This window comes from Synchiropus splendidus, chromosome 16, assembly GCF_027744825.2.
Source record: "Synchiropus splendidus isolate RoL2022-P1 chromosome 16, RoL_Sspl_1.0, whole genome shotgun sequence".
Lineage (NCBI taxonomy): Eukaryota > Metazoa > Chordata > Actinopteri > Syngnathiformes > Callionymidae > Synchiropus > Synchiropus splendidus.
The window spans coordinates 6,457,898-6,480,875 of NC_071349.1; the positions used below are offsets into that span (position 1 = coordinate 6,457,898).

Sequence of the window (22,978 nt, forward strand, 5' to 3'; positions counted from 1 at the left end):
CTCTGTGTGTGTCTGTCAGGCGTAGGGTGAGGAGCTCAGTCATCTGTATAAGACTCAGCTGCGCTAGGCCAAGGTGGCTGTCCATTCTGCTTTCCTGAAGACTGGATACCAGCGAAAATTGTAAGCTTTCACTTTCATCCAAAGGAATAGTGTGGTTGGCATGTAGCCATTACGGTGTGAATTGAAAGACTTCGTGATAGTCCAGGACAGAAGGGTCTTCGTAGGTGTCCACATTTGGTCCTATCGAGCTTACTAAAGCAACAATGACTGGTGATCCTCGCCCCCATTTACACGGTTTACACCTTTAAATGTAACATAGCTATCCCTCACGTTTTTGTACAACATAAGTCATACTGGTGGTGCGTAGGCAAGGCATGGAACGATCACAACAGACAAGTGTGCAAAGGCTTTAGTTATAGAAGTTCAGGCTATTAGTTTTCGGTCAAAAACCACAAGCAGAAGGTTTTTTTTTTTTAAGAATGTGAAAATGTAAGACACTTATTTGCTGGTTATTTCATGTTTACCTGTGCCGATCAAATAATTGCGTGTCATTATTTCCCTTGTGCTGACCTCTGTTGACTGGTGTTTTCGGTGGCTAAGGGTTATGACTTCATGAAAAGTCTTAAAACTTAAAATCCGTTTACATTTTTTCTTTAGACTCCTGTTGTGTCAGTACCGCTTGTGGCCGAATGGGGTCACTGTTGCTCCATACAGAGCGGCTGAAGCTCCGCAGTGCCGCACTCAAACAAAATAAAGGACCTCCAGTTCTGAGCCGATGTTTATCTGTGAGGGGGGAAAAAAAAACTAAACACATCCTCGTTTTTGGCCGAGAGTGGAAAACTGTTGCCAGGCAGAAATAAAAAGTTGTGCGCCTTTTGGGATCGATCCAGGAGCCCTTTGATAAATGGAATGAGGTTCTTCCCACGTGAGACTCACAGCTAATTGATTGGTACCATCGATTGAGTCCAAATCATCCTCTGTGGGCCACAAACACAAACCCAGACATCATATTCTCCCTTGCCAAGTGATGACAGCTAGAGAATGCTGGTGAAATAGTCCAAATTCATGGGGTCAGACAAAACTGTTTGATCCAGACGCCGCTTTAAACTTAGCTGGCCGGTCCCGGACCCTGTGTCCTGGGTGAGGACGAGGCCCGGAGGCAGCACCATGGCCTCCAGAGTTCAGTGAGTCAGCACCCGGAAGCAAGCTAGCGCTGGGGATTAGCATCTACTGATCCTTCTTTTCCCAGCGGCGGAGCAAATCTTATTCACCCTCTAAAGAAGCGCTTCAGAGTGGAAGAGGAGTAACCTCCTTAAGTCGGTCATTTGTACGCCACGGTAGAATCATTAGCTTCTCCAATTCTGAAGGAACTCCAACAGAGAAGGGAGACAGAATTGATCCTGGGTCGGCCCTTTGGTCTCCTATGCGCTTGGTATACCGTAAAACATTCTAATGGAGGACTGTTCAGGTGGTATATGTGCAGCAGATTGTATCTTCAATTTATGCAGGGTTCTCACCTAGGTTTTCTCCCATTGTGTCCAATCGAGCAGTGATGTGTCAGATTTGGACCACAGGACTACTATTTGTAAATACTTTATGAGACAATCCAAACTCGAGGCAATGAACAGGAACCTTCGTTCTATAGCTTATTATAGCACACAATTTTGGAAGGTGTCATGATCCATGTCAGACATCTATCAGATTGAGTGGGTTGGTTTTTGCGTCCCGTTACCCGTCATGGAAAATCGGTCAGAATCTGGGAAAAATGTTCTACGTGGTTGCTGTTGCTGAAAAAGCACTTCCCCTCATCGCTATGCTAGGAAGTAAGTGATGCAATAGCATCTTGCTGCTTAGTCGCTATGTCTCGAGTGTCGGGCTGGAGACGTCATTGTACCAATATCGAGATGTGAGTGTTCTAGATATTAATGTAAAATCAACAATGTCAATTTCTCCCGCGAGTCCTGCATCTGAAGATGAGGTGAAGGCAAATGTCACTTTTGCGTTTGCCTTTCAATATGCACCCCAGACCAGCCATCCACAAATTTCCTGCCTGCTGTTGCTCGACAACTTTCGACATCCTTTGTTATGATAATACTCAGCTTTTCTCCTAAAATACTTTATTTTCACTAAACCCTCAGCCATATTGCGTCAATATTATATGAATTTTGTCCCAAGTTCCGACCTACTGGACTCTTGGTAAAGGATCTTGAACTAGGTCCTCAATGGCCTTAGCAGGTGAGGTAAATGAGCTTCATGCATGTGAAGATGTGACCACACGATCAACACAGGTTAAGGTGGAGGACCTGCAGTGGCAAATTCTGTTGGGCAATGCTGCACTGTCTGAAAAGATGCAGAAGCGAAGCCGAAATTCTGAACTGAACCTCCAGCGGAAGCTTTTTAGTCGTTCAGAAACAGAGCGTTGGTGGTCTCGACACCTGCAGCAGCCTTCTTGTTTGTCCTCCACTCGCATTAGTATTTGTATTCTGTTCACTCCTACAGCACTGCAGATGTCTGCAGTTCATCCACTCTGCCCCTCCAATTGTACCGATCCCATTCTCCCCAAATTTCACGTCGAGTTCTCAGTCTGGAGATTAGTTAAGCTGGTCGACAGACTGTTCTCACTGCCAGGAGCAGCAGGAGAAGCTATTGTCGCATTGTCGAACACCGTTTGCCAAGTGTGTGTGTGTTTACACGCCGGGACGGCGTGTGTGTGTTATCAGCGATTGGCACGTCGGATACAGGTGTGTGTGTTTACAGTGTGTCACTAGTGTCGCACAGCAGCTGGAATGAAGCAGCTCTGTGCAAACATGAAGCATGATGACAGATGAGGAGAGTTGCTTCGTGAAGTGCTGCTCTTGTTATAAGAAATTATCTAACATCTCTTTATATGCTGGGAAGGATGGCAAGGCTGATGATTTAAGTTGAACTTCTGCCCTTTCTCACTCTCATGGCGCAATACATGACACTGGGAAACTTGACTGTGACAGCGTAGACTAACATTGAAGCTAGCCCGACGCATGGTGACATATCAAGAATAAGACTGAGGTGACGTCGGTGATACATGCCATTGATGCTCTCTCCAGTGTTAATACACTTCACTTGGATTGTGTCGAAAAACAGAATTATGTGACACCAAAGACAAGACATTCGCCCAGCATCCTCTGCAACATTTACTGAAATACTAATGCACTAGTGGGAATCATTTTTTACTCTTACCTCTTACAAGTGGTAGCAGGTTGTGTGCACATTTACCGCCGCTCTCTGTTAATCGATGACTTTTTCCCTCACCTGGGCGCAGCTTTGTGTGGGAAAAGGCTCGATCATATGCCGTTCCCATGCAGCCGCGCGTCCCTGTCATCATTTGCGCGAGACGACCTATTAGAAGGTGCTTATTAAAGCTGAGTCACCTCCTTCCTGCAGATGCGACACCTGCTTTATCAAAACAGCCCTCATTGTTTCCATTAGATGCAACACCCTGTGTGAGTATGCGAGCTCTCACATGCGAGACTCCATTTGTTTACCGCTGCTTCTCTGTCGCTCCCCGACTATTTGTTAGCAGGACTGCTGCAGATCTGGTAATTAGCCCTCAAGGCCTCGCCGTTGTCTGCCAGTTTATTTACGGTGGTAAGCGAAGGGTGCTCCCCGGCGACGCGTCACACTCTGAAGTGTGCGCGGGAGACGAGGCAGATACGAGTCAAGAGGAAAAAGCGGGAAATTCCTGAGTCATCGGAATCTGTCTGGGAAGAGGTGACGTGAGATTTGTGAAGTTCTAGAATCGATGTGGTGTCTCAAGACAAAATCGAAACTTGAAAAAGGTGTATTGATAAACAGCCGAATGAAAGCTGAGTCATACTTGTTACTTCAGTCGGCCATTTTCTTTAGTTTTCCCTCCCTTTCTCATTCAGAAATATTAACTGGCTTTAAAAAAGGGTATGATAGGTTGTTATAGCAGTTTTTAAGCTGAATTTTTATTTTAATATCGGCAATATTTTGAGGTCTCAATTAAATAATATTTTCAAGCCATCGACTTGAAGGAAACGCTAGTTAGTATGAGTTTTCTTTATCGTGTTTCTTGTTAGTTATGCGCTAAACTTTTTAAAACAAGGAACTTTTTTCATCACAAATGGTGAAACCAATCAGAATCAGATGAGACCACTTTTCTGAGCGAGTGCTAAAGCGCGTCTTGCTACATTCGCACATTAAAATCTTGTGTTCTTTGTTACGTCTGGAATTCAGCTACACTAGATCCTGCGGAAGAACTGTGTTTAGGCCACTGTTCAAAAATAACTGTCAGATAACTTGTTTTAATTGTGAGGAAAGGGTGGTAGGTTTCATACTGTTAGCATCTTAGCTTGACTAGCATATAAGTTTTTTTAATCCATCCATTTACACCAGTCTTGGTCAAAGTCTGGCCGTGGTGCCATTAGTGGCCTGCACACAACAGTGATGTGTTGTCACACCGTGCTTCAAACCAAAACATTTTCAATTTTGTCTCGTGTTTAACTCTGGATTACTCCTGAGCACTATGTTCCTGCTCAACCATTCATTTATTTTAAGAGCATCAGGTATTCACCTTGTCAAATCTGGACCTCTTTGAAGAAAGTCGGGACGCCTCCCGTCCACTATCCCACTTTAGTAACAGAAAATGGATTTGCTGTGCTCCCATTACAACCATCGCCTCAATCGTGCGACTTTTATTTCCTCTTCTACTGCGATTTACAGTTCTCTTTCCTGGCAATATCAAAACAAATGTTAAAATATGAATTATTACCTCCCCTCCTTCCTCTGGCTCCGACTGAAAAATAAACCCCTGCCTCCTGAAATGTAAAAAATCACCCCAGTGGCTGAGTCTGACAGTAAATAACTGTTTATGAATCAGCTCATTATATCGGGGAGAGATCTGCATAAACAGAGGTTCGGACTGGCCGTCCTCTTACGCAAATGAGCGCGGAGGAGAGATGCATGCCCTTCTTAAGAACAGTTGACCTGTGGTCAGGGACTCCCTCCTACTGGTCCTTCAATCTGTGACTTTGTCAATATTGGCCACAAGGGTTCCCCACCGGCGCCGCATGGATCCAATTAAACATTCATGACCATGTTTATTAATGACCCGCTGGCACCAGGGATGTCCAAGTGTGTGTGGGAATATGGCTCTGGTTAACTGTTAAATAGAACAGAGGATGGATTTCCTGTCAGTGAGCTGCGCTGAACCGTCTCAGTGACGGAAGTGTGGACGTTTCTCAGAACATCTGGGATGAGTGACCCCAGCGGACTCTCTAGTCCTATGGTGGTCTGCCACAGATGTTAAAGCTGTGTGTTTGGATTAAAAAGTCAACAACCTCTTTGACAAAAAAGGGAAATGCTCTCTATGTTCTATCGCTTCCTGGTCCTGTCATAACAGGCCAAATGGTCTGTCAGTCAAGGAGGAGATGACAAACTAGCTTAGCTACCAGATGTGCTTTGCTGTCTGTTGGTCGTACAGCAGAATTTGCATGTAGTCAACATACTTACTTGAGCCAAATACCTTTAGCAAAAAGACCATATACAAGTACTTTACTAGGGATTATATGAATTTAATACTTCTTCTGACTAAATTGTGACATTTTTAACTTAAGTATACTTTCAAGTATTCAGTGAGTATACAAGAAACATACTACTAGTGTACTAGGTAGATACCTCTCCCCAGTATTTGAATTTTACTATGGATATTTAATGGCCACATTATTTTAAAACTGTAAAATAGTTTATCTTGTGCACCACCCACAGGAGCACACATTCACTTCCCCGATACATATACTTACATTTAGTGATCATGAACTAATGTTGACATTTCACTGTACATATCACCTATAGTTGATGGCAGAGTGTCACACTCACAGTGACAAACAATTATTTAGTAATTCAATGAAAGCACGAATCAAACTGTCGAATCAGAACAAAACAATATCAGTGCAAATCCTTGAAATCCGTAAGACAAAAAGTAGCATACTTGAAGTTAATTTTTTTGACAAGTATACTTGAGCATACTTCTGTACCTTTAAGTATTTCAAATTCAGTATGTAAAAAGTGTAGTGTACTACCTCAGTTGTAGTATAATATAAGTATAATCATACTACACCTCAGTAAACCTTTGTTTTTCCTAAGGGTACAACTAAAAGCAAATGAGCGGAAATGTATTCTGGCCTCTTTGTCTTCTCTTTTCTCTTGACTATCTGTGAAGGAGACTGCTCTACTTAAACTGCTGTATATTAACTTTTCACAAGCCACTGGTTGGGGGGAGTTGGAGATGTCAGGGAAGATGGGAAAAAATAGAGCAAATACAAAATTACATGTACTACATATTCAAGATTAAATCATTAGAGACTACAAAAATACTCAGAGGGTGCAAACCTCCATCAAGCAGCTTCAATCCATCCCCAACGCATCCATCGCCCAAGCATCCTTCAAAATACTCCTGGATCCAAATGCCAGTCTCACACAAATGCTGACAATGGTCCCAATGTTTAAGAAAATTTAATTTAAAAAAAATCCTGGATCCATAATGCGATTGGAACCATTTCCGAAATTGAATGATTTGTTCCTTGTCCCTTTGCACATATTTCTTTAAAATTCCATTGAAATCTGTCCATAACTTTTCATGTTATTTGGAACATAGCCTGATAAACCAATGACGTCAATAACATAACCTTCGCCAAAAAAAATCCCACTTGACTTGAACTTGAAAAAATGGCTAATGGTTGAGGTCAGTCTAAATCTGCATATTGGTGTGGTTATACCTCCCTGCGGGTATTTGGTGGGTAGGAGGGAGTTACATGTCGTGTCGTGTGCTCAAAGGTTTGGTAACCCCTGGCTTAAACAAGTTGGAAGAACATATTTGCAACCCTTTTGTTATGGGATGTTGTCCAATATATCACGTTTTTTTAGCAAGATGTGAGTAATAATCATCCTGCAAAAAATATGTATTCTGTTCCACCATAGACTCATGCTGAAACAGCAAAGCATGATTCTTCGTTGTGTGTTTCAGAAGTAACTGAACTCTCTGTCCAACCTGGAAAGCTCACCAGATCGATTCCCAAGGTTGGTGCAGAAGTTGCCCAGAAGTGGAGAGATTTGTAGAAGGTGCAATGGCAAAATGGGCCCAGACAGTGATCAAGGGAGTTGAACAAGAGAATGCAGACATGGTGGAGATGACCGTGAGTGAATCGGCTAAGCTGATAGAGAAGAAGGGACACCTACCATGAGACTCAGAGAGTCAGTTCAGTCACAGATAAAGTGGTTGTTATTGGGAGTGCTTAAAAAGATCAGAAATTAGTACAGTGGTACCTCGGTTCTCGACCACAATCCATTCCAGAAGACGATTCGAGAAGCGAAATCTAAATCGATTTTTCCCATTACAATGAATGGAAAAAGAAATAATGCGTTCCAAGCCTTAAAATAGGCTTTTGTAGGAGTGAATGTAGAGTGTCTGCTGCAGGTGCGCTGTTCCTCTATGTGTGTGGCCGCTGCATGTGGGAGGGGTTGCTGAGTGAGTGAGGTCTCTCCAGAAGTGAAGAGGTGCTCGGTGCGTGTCCAGCTCTGAATGTGCGCTTCTGTGCAGTTTGGCTGGTGTCATAAACCAAGTAACGCTCTGTCCCAGACTCGCCTCATCCCTGTCCCAGCTCCAGCCCACAACAGGACATCAAACCCTGGAGTGAGCGCTCCAGCCTCGGAGGTGTGGAGAGCACCTCCCCTGTGACACTCTACCACGGTCCAGTGTGGAGACAGGAAAGGTTTTACACCTCAATATGAAGAAAAAACAGTCAGTGAATGTAGCTAACCGGACACGTTTGCATACAGAGGCTGCGTTGTACACAATAACAAAGCGAGTTGTGGCTCAGCTGATCGGTCCACGTACGTTCCGGCTTTTTTCGGGGGTTCGAGTTCTGGATTTTCATTCGAAATCAAAAATTTTTGTTTGAACTCTGATTTGTTCGAAGTCCGGGATGTTCGAAAACCGAGGTACCACTGTATATGAGAAGAGTTTGGAGTTAAAGTCAGGGAGGCCAGATGGTTACTTAATGTGCACTTAATGAAAGTTTGAAAGCAAGATACACATGCTTGTTCTCGCGTAGCATGACCTACACAACGTCAGACCCCGAACATCTGCTCAGAGTCTTCTTTCATTTATCAAGGTTAGCGTTAATATTCCTGAGTTTATATTCAGTAGAGGATCAAAGTGCTGCAATGTCGGTGGCAGACGTGTAATTCGCAGGTATGTTCCAGCTCAGCGCCGCATAATGAGCAGATGCTGCCGATATTCTGTTTACCGTATGGCCGTGTGGCAGACGTTCGGCGTTCAGTCTTGTTTGCATAAATTGTTCTGAGAACAAAGAATCCTTGGCGGCTTCTAAATCATTTTCGGTTTGGGTTTTTTTTTCAGCATTGTGGATTCTAAAAGATGTAATTAAATCACGATGAATCATGTGATTGCAGACGTCTCTGGTGCCGCCGTGTGTTCACTGGAATGAAAGACACAATCATTCCAAAATTCTCCTCAGCGATGATGAAGAAAGAAGTAGAATCGGAAATGAACAGACTTTTCAGTCGTCCTCTAAGCATCGATCATGTCAGTCACTTGAGAGTAGAGTTAATGTACAACATGCCACCAAGTTTGGACAGTCAAAAGGCTGTGGCTTCTCTGTGATTCAGCTTCCTGCACTGCCTCAGGGGGAGCACTGACTTTACGTTGAGCCTCTCCCTGATAGCCCAGCTCCTCATCCAAGCTTTAACAGAGTCCTGGCACAGTGTTCCAGTTCCAAGTACGGTTGGCAGTGATGGTGATCTTATGCAACAGTGTTGTGTTAAATAATCATTTCTATTTCCTGGCTCGTACAATGACTGCACCTGGTGCTAAATGGAATTTAGTACTTAATGGTTGCATGTTTTGGAAAGGTTCCTCAATGATATTGACTTTAGTATAATACTTCCTTTGTTTTGTACACTGTCCCAACTGGAGATCTGACAGTTACATCAGAGTCTTTTCTTCTTAGTTTAAAATTTCCTTGTGTTTTGCTCAATAATTTGAGTTTTGACGATTCTAATATGTCTTTGTCAGCTGGTGCGTGTGTGTGCAAAAATATTCTTTTTATTATTATTGTAATTATTCATGTTGTTGATTTGGTTTGTGGGGATTTACAAGTGTTCTAAACTTTGACTTTAAAAAACACAAAATGCTTTCCAATCGCTGAAAGAAAGAAAACAACTTTAAAAACTTTAAAATGTATATTTTTACAAAACATGTCTAACTGAAACTGAGTGTATTTAGATGCAATTTTGTGGCATAGTGGTCCGAGCTCATCCCTGAGGAAACTGAGGTCATCGGTTTGGCGCTGCCCTTTGATCTCATAAATTAAAGGGATTTTACCATGAAATATATCTAAATATTAAACACAATAACAAGGCCAATTAATGTGTTTTTTACAAACCAAATGATACATCCCAAATCCCAAAAGATCCTAACAAAACAAGTCAGATCTGACTGACTGAAGGGGCACTCCGTTTACCTGTCTGAGCATGTGGGTCAGGGGAAACTGTCAAAAAAATGTAAGATTGAAGAAAAAAAATTGACTCAAGAACGGGCACTTTGCTCATTGTGGGAAAAAGGGCTGGTGTTTGAGCACCACTATGAGTCTATCTGAGCACGTCCCTGATTTGCTAGTTTTTTGAGACCTAAAATTTCCGTTGTTCTCATCTCACATAGTAATAGAGTCGCTTTGCATCAAAGAAACATGAAGGAGCAAAACTGTGTTCTGGTCAGAAATACCGGTCATGCATTTAAATCAGCTTAAACAAACCTGTTTATCAAAAAATAAAAAAATCTTGATGCATTTCATCTCCTAATTTTAGCTACATCAAGAACACCCAACTGAGACTTTAAATTGAGGAGTGCTGTTACTGTTTGTGTTCTCTTCAGTCTTGTAGTGGACCCCATAAAGTTCTGTTTTATTCATCCAAGCTGATATTTTTGGTGATGTAGTACGCAATGTTGCGTCTCATGGCGTGTCCACCATCCTGAAAAAAACGTAATCCACAGAATCCACATAGTTATCCATGGTTAAAAAGGTCAAAAAGGTCCATGAAGTTATTTATACAGTGATGTGGCATCAGTCTCATGCCGTCTCATGCTCAAGTGTCCGTTCTCATAATGTAATGAGATCTGTTGGCGAAACTGAGGGTTTTTCCTATAAATTAACCTGTTGTTTCACCTTGCTTAACACATGGAGAAGTGTATGAGGGCCCTATAAAATAGCTTGAAAGGGAAGCTTAATGTAGCAGGAGCTGCTATTTACTTGTATCATGAGTCAACATTGAGGGAGTATAAAGTTGCGACTAGAATAAAATAAAGATTCCTCTTTCATAAAAGCCATTCACTCTGAGTTAAGAATGACACAGACACACCTGAGCTGTATGAAGTTGAGTTGGTGAAATTGGCCCCAACATTTGACTGATACTAGTTTAGCTTAATGTGCTCGGCCATATCACTGGGATATATCAGGGCGATGACATCACCAGCACGGTATCACTGCACATCACTGACAGGACGTCCCAGCTAACACACCAGCACTGACGTCATGTTGAGGTTTTTGCTGTAACCACACCATGACCTCGCTTCAAATCTTCAACTTGCCGACTCATCGTATTTCACAGGCTCCATCGCAAACACACTTCAAGGAGAATCTTATTCCACTGTATCAATAAATGGATCGTCTCATCATTTCGTGACCCAGATATCATTACTGCTATTTTTAGCACACACTCATCTGTAATCTTTGAACATAAATTCGCATGAGGCGAGGCAGGAAAATGTCTGGCGCTCTCATTTACGCACAGTCGAGACACTGCTTTTTGTGTCCACACACACCTCCACAGAGCTTGTAAACAAAGGAGTCCAGACAGTTGCAGGGAAGTGTCAGCTTTGCATGAGCTGCCTCCAGGTCAGACATATCCTCGAAGCCTGGGGCGGAGAGACAAGCCGGTTTGGCGGGGTGGATTCTGCTCCATTGTGTGAAGCAGTCGGATGTTTTTAACAAGGAAGTTTTACCAGCTGAGGGCCTGGCTTCCTCCGCGCCGGTGTGAAAGTGTTGCTCTGCGGGGGTGCAGACGAATGTGTGTGTGTGTGTGAACGGGCCCCTAACTCTGACACCTAATGGAGCCAGAGCATTGCCGTAAAACACCAATCACAGTCTTGTTAAGTAGCGAATGACTCATTTTGCAATCGTCCAAAGAATGCCGCTAATACGTCTCTGAATTACCGGGCGTGTTTTCAGACATCGAGTTAGAAGGGAGAGTTGATGCAAATCACATTCAGAGTGACCGATTGAATCTGAGGGCTTTCGACTCAGTGGAGCTTTTCTTCTCTGAGGTTTGTTTGTGTGCTGGTGATGCGTCAGCGCACTTCAAGCTCAACTCCATTAAGCGCCGCCGTGTTTACTCCAGAGCTCCTCGTGTCTGGCCTCTGGCTGGAGATGTTTGGATTCACGTTGTTTGCCCAGAAGTGGAGAGATTTGTAGAAGATTAAGCCGTCACGCCAAGATCAGTTCCCACGTACAAAGGTACCGAAGCAGTCTTGATCTATGGATTTAAAAACACGGCAACATGGAGAAGCATTTCAAACTAAAGTGGCATTGTTAGGGCCAGAAAAACTCAGCAGGTATCTTGTGATACGATGCGTCTCCTGACACAGTAGTGGTGGTATGATGCATGGCGATACTGTAAATTCAGCAATATATTGTAACGAGAACCATAATTTTAGGGGGGAAAACAAGCCAATGCAGAGCATTATTATGTGTATTATGTTGTGGTGCTACGTTTTTAATCAACAAACTCAAGTGCGCAATAAGAAAACATTAAAATTAAATTATTAGAAATATCCAATATCCAAGTATCTATGTATTAAATATCAATACAGACAACTTAGATTATCATGAATATATTCAAGAATATTTCAGCAAAAATATCATTACAGTATTGCGGATTCAAGTGTTGCAATATTTGAGCGCATCAATATTTCCCTACACCCCTAACATCCGTTGTTCTCAGCGATGATTTTCTGTGAAACAAGTGGTCTGTAACGCCAACATGAGCAGAGAACTTGGTGTGCTCTGGACTCCTAGCCTTAATACAGAAAGAATACGAGGGTGCAGACCAATATGATCCCTTTTTAGCTGGTCATTTTTTAGTGGTCCCTTCATATATACATGTAATGGTTGCGTCATGGCTATGTTTTCATGCCCTCACAAACCAACCTATGTGACTTTTAGTCACTCATTTCTGGCTGTAGTGTGAGTGCACCCTTAAAATTGAGGGAGGAATTTAGTCTCAAAGTAGAACCACTGCTCCTTCACATCAAGGGAAGTCAGTGAGGAGCACAACTGGGAGGACGCCCCAGGGCTGACATGGTTGAGCGGAGTCTGCTTGGTGACCTATATGTCTATATGTGATGGACTTATGGCCTCTTGCCCTGTGTAGCTATGATAAACTCCACCCCCTCCCCTGCAAAGGAAATAAGCAGAAGTGAATGAATGAATGAAAATGCAGAAACAGGAAGCTTGTCTTTATGTTGTTTGGCTGTGCTCTTCAAACAAATCAAGGTGCATCTAGTGGACTGCTTTTTACGTTTAAGCGGTTTGATGTCACAATGACCGAGCTCTCCGTCATCATCCCTGCTCCGAGCCGCCGGTGTCAGATATGATTTGCAAGACGCGCTATTTCCCCGTCAGATGTGGCTAAGAAATCCTCCCTCGGCTGACTCACGCTCCAGAGCAACTGGTTAAGAGAAAGTCTGTAGATGAAATGTAGAAGATTTAAAGGGATTTAACCAACACACGCAGCTACCACGGGGATTTAATGAAACACAAGAGGAGATTTCACAGTTTTCACACAATGATTTGGTTCCTCAGAACTGCTCTCAGGGAGAGAAGAGAACTTCAGCGTTTCCATGAACTGCATTCAGCTTCTTTAAATACGTGCAGTGTTTCTCAAGTTGGAAAGGTACTCGCTCACATGAATAGAAAGATAAAAAAAAAAAAGTTCAGAATGTACAATGGCTGCTGCAGTTTCCTCAACATCTCCCCTTATTCTTTAGTATTATTCTATTAGTTATTTTCCAGATTTAGTTTTATCTTACTGTCACCAACTGTGAATGAGATCTGTGAAGAACAAGATCTCATTGTGCAACTATTCACCTCATAGTTTGCACAAAAACATTAATGTCTTTCAATATATATATATAAAAAAGTAAAACGTTAAAAGCTATATTTGTCATCCAATACTTTTTCCGTAATGTGTGTGGTGTGCTACTGCTAACAACCATTATTTGACACTGGATAATTTACTGAACGGAACTGCAATACATGTAACTTTCATGTTACATTGATATTTTGGGGCTATTCAGCTACAATTTGGTTAATCTTGTTGCTAAGATACCCCAGCTGTAAAGTGTGCATGTATGCGATTAAACCAATACAAGTATGTATGGTATAAGTTGCTGCTAAAGCTTCCCCTACATGACACACGGTATATGTGCTCTTATTGTCTCAAATCCCTCCATTCATCTGTCTGAATGTTTTCCACACGCACGATGACAGCGATTCAGCGCAGTCAGTCACACCCTGGTGATAGTTTCTTCACCATCGGCTCAAGCAGTCAACAGCTCTGACACATCACTCCGTTTTTGACCTCCTTCCTCTCACTATGACCAGACCACTGACCTCTGCAGGAGAGCGATTGACCGTCTTTCACGCTAAATTTGCTGTCTATTTTTGTGGATAACAATTTTCCACATCGTGATTTTGTACCTTGTCTTTTGTATTTATTTTGATGGTGATGATGAAGAAAACAAACTCGCCAATAAGACACATCAGATAGAAGAAAATGACATTTTATTGACATTTAAGCACCTATTGTGCTGTTTTTCTTTGTGCATATTCCTGGCTGACACTTTCCTCCAGTGTTTTCCTCCGGAGCTCTGTGCAGCAGCTGAGGCCAGCAAGAGAGTGCATGAAAAAGATAGTGGCTTGTAGTCTGGAAATTATGGTATATAAAATTGTTGCAGGTCAGTGAAAGGTTAACAACAAAATAATTGTATTTAAAAAATAAGAGATTTTTTGCAATTCTGAATTGAAATAAAAATAAAAATATGGGTGAGGTTAAAAACATTAAACTAAAAATTAGAGCTTTGGAAAAATGAAATAATAAAAATACAAATTAAACTAGTGCTTGGTCTTCTTTTGCTACTATATGCTTTCCTAAATGTCCCATAATAATAGTTTTCACTTCCTGGCTTTGACTATAACAAGTGGAACCTTTTCTATTATATGAACATGCTCCTGCAAATTATTAATATAGACAATAAAAAAATGAAAAAAAAAAAAAAAAAAAAATATATATATATATATATATATATATATATATATATATATATATATAGAAACTGACATACCAATGATACAGCTGAATTTCTGTATCCAATAGTTTCCTGCTCTGCTCCACATGTGTGAAATAAATAAGAATGCCAGCGGTGGTGTTTATGGTTGACGGTCCTCATTGATTTCACGTTGCTCTGTCCCTCAGAGGCCTCCAGCATCACAGGGATCAGCCCTGTCGTGTTCAATTAAAAAGCTTGTCCAAAATAGCTGGGCCTTTCCTTTCATCCCTCATCGTGGCTGTGAAAAGATGCCCTTGTTTATTGTGCGAGCTGCTGCAACGCCTCTTTGTGGCAAAGTCTGCTGTATTTAGGATCCAGGGTGTGGCGGGAATGTGATTATAGTTCTTATTCTGAGATAAAAAAAAAAAGAAAATCCATCCTCTCCCGCACCCAGAACACCTTCTTGAGGCTGGGTGAAGGCTCGGTTCGCATCACATTCATGCATGGACATTGAACAGGCGGCTTATACTCTTGTAGTAATGGCTGTATGGCATTTGTGCGACAGGCTGCGGTGAGGAAGGTGAGAGAATCACTTAGCGGGGAATCTCCTGGCTCCTTCCCCTCTATCACTGAGGAGACCCCATTACAGGCCATAATGAAAGAACATCGGTGACAGCTGAAACAAGGTAAGGAGAGGGCTCAGTTCAGACAGAGAGCAGACACGGATGACTTTTATTCCCGTCTTATAGCTCACAGCCATAAATTAAACTGATTCTCATAAAGAGGTTGAACGCTATAGTTAGAAAAAATGAAAAACGTTACACAATGGACAAACGTGAAAGGTACATTTTCAACAATGATGTTGAAATCTAGATTAAAAAAAATAAATAATAGGTGGGGGACTTCAAATATGAAGGGTCAGGATCGCCATTGTCAGACATCTTCAGTGACTGTTTTGTTGAATAGATGGATGCTAGCAGAGGTTTGGCCTGCTACAAAACACACCTGTGTCAGGTGAATATCCAGCCTGAATGAAGTGTATGTGCCCGTGGTGGAGAATTAAAAAAAAAAAACGGGAAAGTCTGAGAGCCTCATTTGCTTGAAATGACCCAGGAGGTGAAGAGTCCTGCTAATGTGGGGAAGTGTCCTTGTGCTTATTACCGCTGAAGAGGCCAAGCTTCTAGGGTGCAATTTCAGATTGCAAGTAAGCATTTCCCTATTCTCAGCAGTAACTTGCATGAGGCTCTGCGTCCTTATTCTGACAGATCAACTTGGCGGGGTTGAACTACTGAAAGTCCTCATTTGGTACTTGAAAAAGATCACGCTGCTCTTATGTTTTTAGCTAACAGACTGTTGTTTTCTAAAGCTACATGCAGACGGAGACGCACATTTTCCTGCCCTGTGACAAACAGAGCCATTTCAGGCGTCCTCTGAAAACGGCGCAGTAAATATGCCAGATCTGTAGTGTAATGCTCTTACAACTAACTACAATGACCTGCACCATTTGACACCAGCAAGGGAGTAATCAATATGAAATTCAATTCTAAAAATATATTTTGTTTGTGTCTGGCCTCGCTGAAGAGTGGTTCTGTCCACAGCACGTTTGTGTTGTTGTTGTGAAAATATTAAGCTACTCTGCAGTCTTCTCTATTGCTGTCCCATGACTACTTTCTGGGAGACAGCAAGGCAGAGAGAGGCAGTATGGTCATTGTTTTCCAGAAGTATCTGAGCGGGTGGCTGAAAACGCCAGATCTGTGTGAACACAGAAACTGTGCGAATACTCCTCATGGGAGGGTTTAACTTCTGAGGTGAAACATTTGCTTTCATCCATTTAAGTAGGTTGAGTTGTTGTCTCTCTTTAAAGTAAACTTGCTTGGGAAGACCTCCGTTGACCAGCAGAGCTCCATTCTATCATCACTCCATAAATCCTCAATCTATGCTTGACATTGTCTAATGTAATTCAAAATGGCTGGCGTCGATCCAAATCTGAGCCCATGCTGTGAGAAATGCAAAGCAGGAGACACCGCTCGTATTGGTCATGTCCTAGTTTGCGACAGTTTTGGTCTGAGGTGTTCCATACATGTATTAGGAAGTCAATCCAGACCCCCATGAGGACATTTTTGGCAGCTCTACACTGTCAACTTTTGAGTACCATATGGTGACATTTGCCTTCCTCCTGGCAAGGTGTGCCATCTTGCTCCTGTGAAAGGCTGCTGCCCCACCAGTACATGGACTGTCTTGCCTCTTGCTTTCATTTCTCATCCTTAGAACATGGTGACCCTTTGTGTCAAACCTTCATAAGACCCAGATGGCTTGAGGACGCTCATTGGGCTTTTGTCAAACCAGAAAAAAATCTGCGCACATGGATATGTTGTCAGTTTATTATTTGTAAATATGTCTTGTGCCTTATTCTTTAGTTTCTACTTACATGCTCTAGTCTAGATGGGGTAGCATTAAGAATCTGAACATATACATCTCACAATAGCACTTCGAATACAGCTGTAGCTTCTCTCCAATTCTCTTATCAAACTTCAGTTGTACATTTCAGTCTCGGCTGGTCATAGGAGTCTGTGGTATGAGCTCAAAAATCACATGCTTTGTTCTGATGCTGTGTGGTCTTGACAGACGCATAAAGATGCTCGGATTGTGCACGTTGTTTTCCCAAGATTTGACCAGCTCTGTGGTTGAATTGAAAACAGAGATATGACTATTCACATTTTAAATCAGCCGCTTTCATGTGTTGTTGTAGTGAGTAAACATTGCTTGAAGTGGCGATGAATACTGTGTGAACAAAACTATCTTCTCATACGTGCTGCTGAAATCGCCATCATTCAGGTCCCCGTTCTTAGCGTCTATAAAAATGCAGATTATGAGGGATGAGTCAAAGCAATGAGCGCGATTATACAACGCAGTGTTTATGAGCCTTGCGAAGGAGGCAGAGAAGGAAGGACCAGCCTTATCAGGGCGCGGACCACTGAGCATAATGATACCAAACGAAAGGCGAAACAACACTGACAGTTTTCTCATTCTCTGCTTGTGGTGTGATTGTTTGAGGAAGTTAAACCTGTTTGTTCTCGACTTGCTTATCAGTACATTAGCTCATGTGACGACAGTAAAGTCATGCTGTCTTGCGAGGTGAGGGATGCAGGACCTGCTGACAGGAAGAAGGAATGATGGACGATTGTTATTGAAGCCTCCAAATGTGCAAATGTAGTTTTGCCTACTGTGTAGCTTACAACCAAGATGTTTTGGAGTGTCTCTATTACCTTAAACTGGTGAGAAGACTTACTCGTTCTACTGGGTTCTTACAATGGAACATATATATATATGTATATATATATAAGCGACTGACAAACAATTCATATCTTAGTTAGAATGACGCAAACAAACTCGTGATTTACCATGTAGTCTGGACTATGTGAAGCAGTCAAACTAGTCATTGTCTGTTAGCGATGTAACCCATAAATATGGCAGTCTTGATGGCTATTATGTTGCTAACTTTCAGCTACCAGCTAAGATGATGGTTGTAAATGATGTCGTTGACCCTACTATTTGTTAATAAGAACCATTGTCGGGTGGAACTAATATTTTGTTCGTGTTGCAGTGGGGTGTGTTATTGCTGATGAACCGTGAGGAAGCCTTTTTATATCGTATTTATTTTTTGTACGGTTGTCCTAAACAGGTTCAATATATTCATAGCCTAGTCATTTTACCTGTTAGATATTGCTGACGCTGGCAACATGCTATCATATATATCATTCCGCCGTTCTGTTAATGCGAGACAATAAAAGTGACTCAACGATTGCGCGTCTCTGACTCCCGGTACTCGGAGCTCGTGCACCGCCTGTCCCTCCTCTCGGCTCGCCGGGGGAAGGAGGAGTTTAACCCCACATTGTCTGGGAGGAGTCCCGCACTCTCCTGGAGATCCGTCCGATGAGCAGTCGTCCTGGAAATCTTGAGGGAGTCATTTAGTATCAAACCCCGATTGTTTTCTCATGCCGTTTAGAGCCGTGTCGCTGAATCCCAGAGGATAGAAACTTCTTACACCGAGCGCGGAGCGAGAAGAACCTTAAACCGGTAAGTTCCCGCGGAACTTCGTTTGTACTCACGCCGCTTTCAAGCGATCTATTTGTAGGCGCGCAAGTTCGGTGCATCCCATGCAGCAAACTTTTTTTTGTTTTTAATCCAACTGTTGATCACATACAATATTGTACGAAAGCAATATAGAACTGTTGCGCATGCTTTGCTTGCTTGTGCCTATAATAACCGTAATTATTTATGGTGCAATTCCCTTTTTAAAAGCCTTCTGTGGTTTTACTTCACCCTCTTGGTGGTGCGTTATGACATCTATTAAATTGAGAGGCCGTCAGTTTGCCCCTGAATGATTATAAAGGTGCTCAGCAGAGGTATTTTTGTTGTAATTCTTCACACACAAAAGCTCAGCGAGAGTGTTGAAAGGGTGCAGGGATGTTCAACATGTAACCCTTGGTTTTCCACTGCTCGCCCTTTGTCTCCTCTGATTTATGAAGGCTGATATTTGGTGACACTTGTTGTCAGTTGAAATTGGCTGTGAGTTACCATTGACTGGTCCAGTTTAATGGGTCTTGTGTTGGTTGGGATCGGTCATTCTGCTGCACTAGAAGGTAACAAAAGGTCCAGGGGACTCCTGGGGTGAGGGGTCTGCCAGTGTAAACATATGAGGAAGGCTCTGGCCTGTCTTTTGGCATGGTTGCTGCTGCTGTCATGGAAACACAGATGCAAAGGTGTCGGTGCTGTCCTCCCATCTTTGGACCCTGCTGAGCAGGTTATTGCCTGAACAACACAGGCTAATGGTTGACTATATAAGCAGCAGGAGGCTGATCTAGAGCCTGGCTGCTTTGTGTACGATTTTATTGATGTATACAAGTTGACCTTGCTTCCCAAAATAATGCCTAGATCTCTACATTTTGCTGATTTTTCTTACATAATTGATGCCTGGAAGCTTACCATTGTTGGGGAAGCACAAAGAACAATCCAATGCTCTGATAACTCTCTGAAATGCCAGACATTTTCATCTGATAAGTCTTGGCAAACACAACTGACAAATATGGCCATGAAATGTCACATACCATTTCTCAGAAAGAAAACAGTCAACACTGCGTGTACCTGACTGTGAGTTTAATGCGAAGCTACATATGGATGCCGAAGATGCTGTGTTTTTCGAATGTAGCCATTAGTGTGCTGATGTTGTTGTACGTTGGGCAGCATTAGCTGTTGCCTTCTTTCAGATTTCTTAGAAACATTCTGGCATTTACCAAATTGTGTGAGCATAAATAATGTCCCCACACATTACATGCTGCAAAATATATTCTAAAAATAAATGTTTTGTTGGATTAGGTTTATGTTTTTGTTTACTTGTGCTATGGCTAAAAAGTTGTATTTTAAAGTGTTCAGTTGCTGTATCGAGTCACTAAAGCATGTATCTTGCGCGCCTGGTAGATGTTACACAAATAACCAGCAAAACATATTTACATTAAAGTGCAATAGGGTACGTTATTCTACGTACCTAGATCTTCTTCTTAGATCGTCATATGTGATTCAGTGTTTTTCAACGGGTAGCGAAATAAACGATTGTATAATCTACATTGACAGTACAACTCCTCCCAGTTTCTTTAGTCATTCCCGTCTTTTCTTTTATTTTGTGAAAATGCATAATCGCGTTCATTCATTTTGTTGACCTAGGAAATTGTTGGGTTGCCTCAATGGTCTCAATGGCCTCAATGTAGCATATAGTAGTAGTCTTCAGTTGCTTGGGAAACCTCATCTAGCTTTGTCTCGCCATCCACATCTTCTCTGTGCTTGTTTTATCATCTTTAACTTTTGTTTATTGCACTCCTCTGTCATGGAATAGATGTACACAAAATGTTTACGTGAGTTCTATGTCGGATTTAATGAAGTGTAAACATGTTTAGGCCTCTATGATTGATGGCTGCGCTTGTTTAAGCATTTAGCCAAAGTGCTGTTAGATGTTATTGGTGTTTCACTGATACCTTTTCCCTCCACGCGATTGTTTCCCTGTCATTTGAGACAGAAACTTTAATAACAACCAGGCACAGGATAAATATCCTGCTTGAGCCAGGATTGTTTGTGTAATGCTCATTATCAAAGTTACTTTTAAATCTATATTTTTTAGTTTATTAAAGGGGAGTTAGTGAAGTAATCCAGGAAAAGTTTGTCCTACATCCTACTTCAGTTTGACTGACAGCAATAATCTCACTATTTTTGGGTTAGCGGTAGTTATAAACCATGTGTGCCAAAAGAGAAATGGTAATTGTTAGCTTGCCCCAGTTGAGAAAACACAAATGTTTCTTGTCTGCGCTCCTGCACATTTTTCTCCATATAAGGTGGGATGCATGTGACTGAACCGGCTCAGCCTGTGTTTATTGTCGCCCTGACATAAAGGCATTTAACTTTCTCACGTGCTGAACTTGTCGGAATTAAATGATCTGACTGAGCTTTTTTTGCTGCTTTTACAAACGTTCCTGTCAGACACGACCATGATGAGTGTGTTTCTTTGAACTGCGGTTCAGATTATAGTCAGTGTTTTGCTGCCAGTGTTGGGTCAGCAGCATCTGAAGAGGTTGCTATAAAAAGCAGGTTCTCTAAAAGTGGTGTTGACAGCATTTTGGCTGAGACGTCTCATTGGCTTCTGCAGTCATGATGCCTGCAAAACAACCCATGACTAGCTTTGACCCGTCACAACTGCAGGTCAGAGAGATGTCATGATGATTGTCGTAATGACTTAATTTATCTTGGAAAAGGTTGCGCAATCGGATATAAAATAAACCCAGCTATTTTCGACACGTTTCCTGTTGCATTATTTAGCGACTTTAGCTGACGCACACTTGGTTCCGTCAGCCCGTCTGTTGTGTGTCCGCCTCAAGAGCAGAACCCAACGAGGCACTATGGTACGAGCATTCTTGTCTTCTTAACTCTCTGGCCTTTGAGGAGATTAACACCCAGGTTTAAATTGAATTGTTCCCCTTCAGGGTCCCTTGTTTTAAAGAACAGGCTGTGGGATTTGCACAGAAAATGAAGATTAAAAGGTGGCGGCGAGTTGAACCATTTGTCAAATTAAACCCGTTGGGTGGAGGTGGATTTTTACAATGTCACATGACTTGCCCAAGTGATGTAGACTTTCATTAACCCCGAGGTAATAAGTGTGAGCGCCATTCTTTTATTGATGTCCATATAAATCTCAACAGGATTGTGGGGCATGAAGCAAAAAGGCCCCATGACGCCCTAAAACTAGCCATGTGTCACCTTGTGTCTTAAATAATTGGGTGAAAAGCTACCACAGCACTTTACAGGGCTGAAATGGTGTGTACTTTTTCGATTATATATATAACCAATGCTTTTTATTTTTATTTGATGTTTCTGATCTCAACCTTCCTGACTTCCATTCCCTCAGTAAGTGGATCACAAGGTTTTATCAGGCATTCAATAATATACGTAACACTTCTTTATACTGCTGTCTCTCTTCAGTACCGTTTGCAGTGGATGTATTTGAACTGTAGACATAAAAGCTCTCTTGTTTTGGGGTTCAGCGATTTGCACTTCTTTATGTCATGTCATTTAACTTTTGCTTACCGACTCGTGATTCCTAAATTATGAAGCAAATGGTCAACAAACTCTCACAACCTTGAACATATGAGCTAACCGAACTATGTGATAAAAAATCTACAGTCCTCAAGAGCACGTGTTCAGCTTGCGATCAAACAGAAACCGATGCGATAAGTATCGCCGGTGATTAAGCAAATGACGTTAGATATCTCCTTCTATCTGAGACAAATGCATATCCTGTGATTAATGGGTTTCACCTCGTGATTTATATTTCACTTCTAGTCAGTCATGACATTATTCAAGAGACCTGCTGAGTTTGCAGAAAGGGGAGCAAGATTGAACAGTGTTAAATCACAATATCTCAGATCAACTTCATAAGGAAAAGATGTCTTCAGTCTATACTTAAAAACTACATTATGTTCCTTGGTAACCAGGGATTTTTTTTCATATGGAAATGCTTTTTGCTTCACCCATCCACCAAAGAGATTTAATCCCACTCTTTGGTCTCTCCTGACAACAAAGTGAATTGTGATTGATCCGCGCCACCTCGCTCCAGTAGCCAGAAGGTCTCACTTACTATCGCTGTCCTATTGGAAGGGCAAACACAGCTGGGGCTGCTGGTGGAAGTGGTCGGTGCAAGGGCTTTCAGTGGTGTCCTTTATTGTTCTTCCCATGATGGATGGATTGAGTAAATAAGGCAACGCATTTACTTTAGCTTGACCCACCTGCTCATTAGTGGGAAGGTCTTTTTGTTCACCCTTTTTAGGTACAGTCATCTATTGTGTTAGACATTTGGTGTATTGATACTACTTCTTTGGGTTTACAACAATGTCGTGCAGAGGAAAATTTTGCTGCTCCAGTCATCGCTGACAACAAACCGCCAGCGCTGTCATCTAGCCCATTCATCTTAAACGTTTCTTGGCAGGCCTGTAAGACACTGAAAATGCTGTAGCTCGCTTCTCACCTCATAAC

At 42.1% G+C, this 22,978-nt stretch overlaps 1 protein-coding gene across 3 annotated transcripts in view; it reads left to right on the plus strand.

Annotated features, from left to right (window-relative positions):
- tiam2a (TIAM Rac1 associated GEF 2a) overlaps positions 1 to 22,978 on the plus strand; it is a 90,297-nt gene that overhangs the window by 3,019 nt on the left and 64,300 nt on the right. The window contains exon 1 of one of the 3 annotated variants that reach the window (XM_053844347.1): positions 55 to 120. The exons of 1 other annotated variant lie outside the window; for it this stretch is intronic. The gene's annotated coding sequence lies outside the window, so the exon portion shown is untranslated. Of the gene's footprint in view, positions 1 to 54; positions 121 to 17,992; positions 18,482 to 22,978 lie in introns of those variants that run through there. One more of the 3 variants, XM_053844344.1, reaches the window with a different exon arrangement.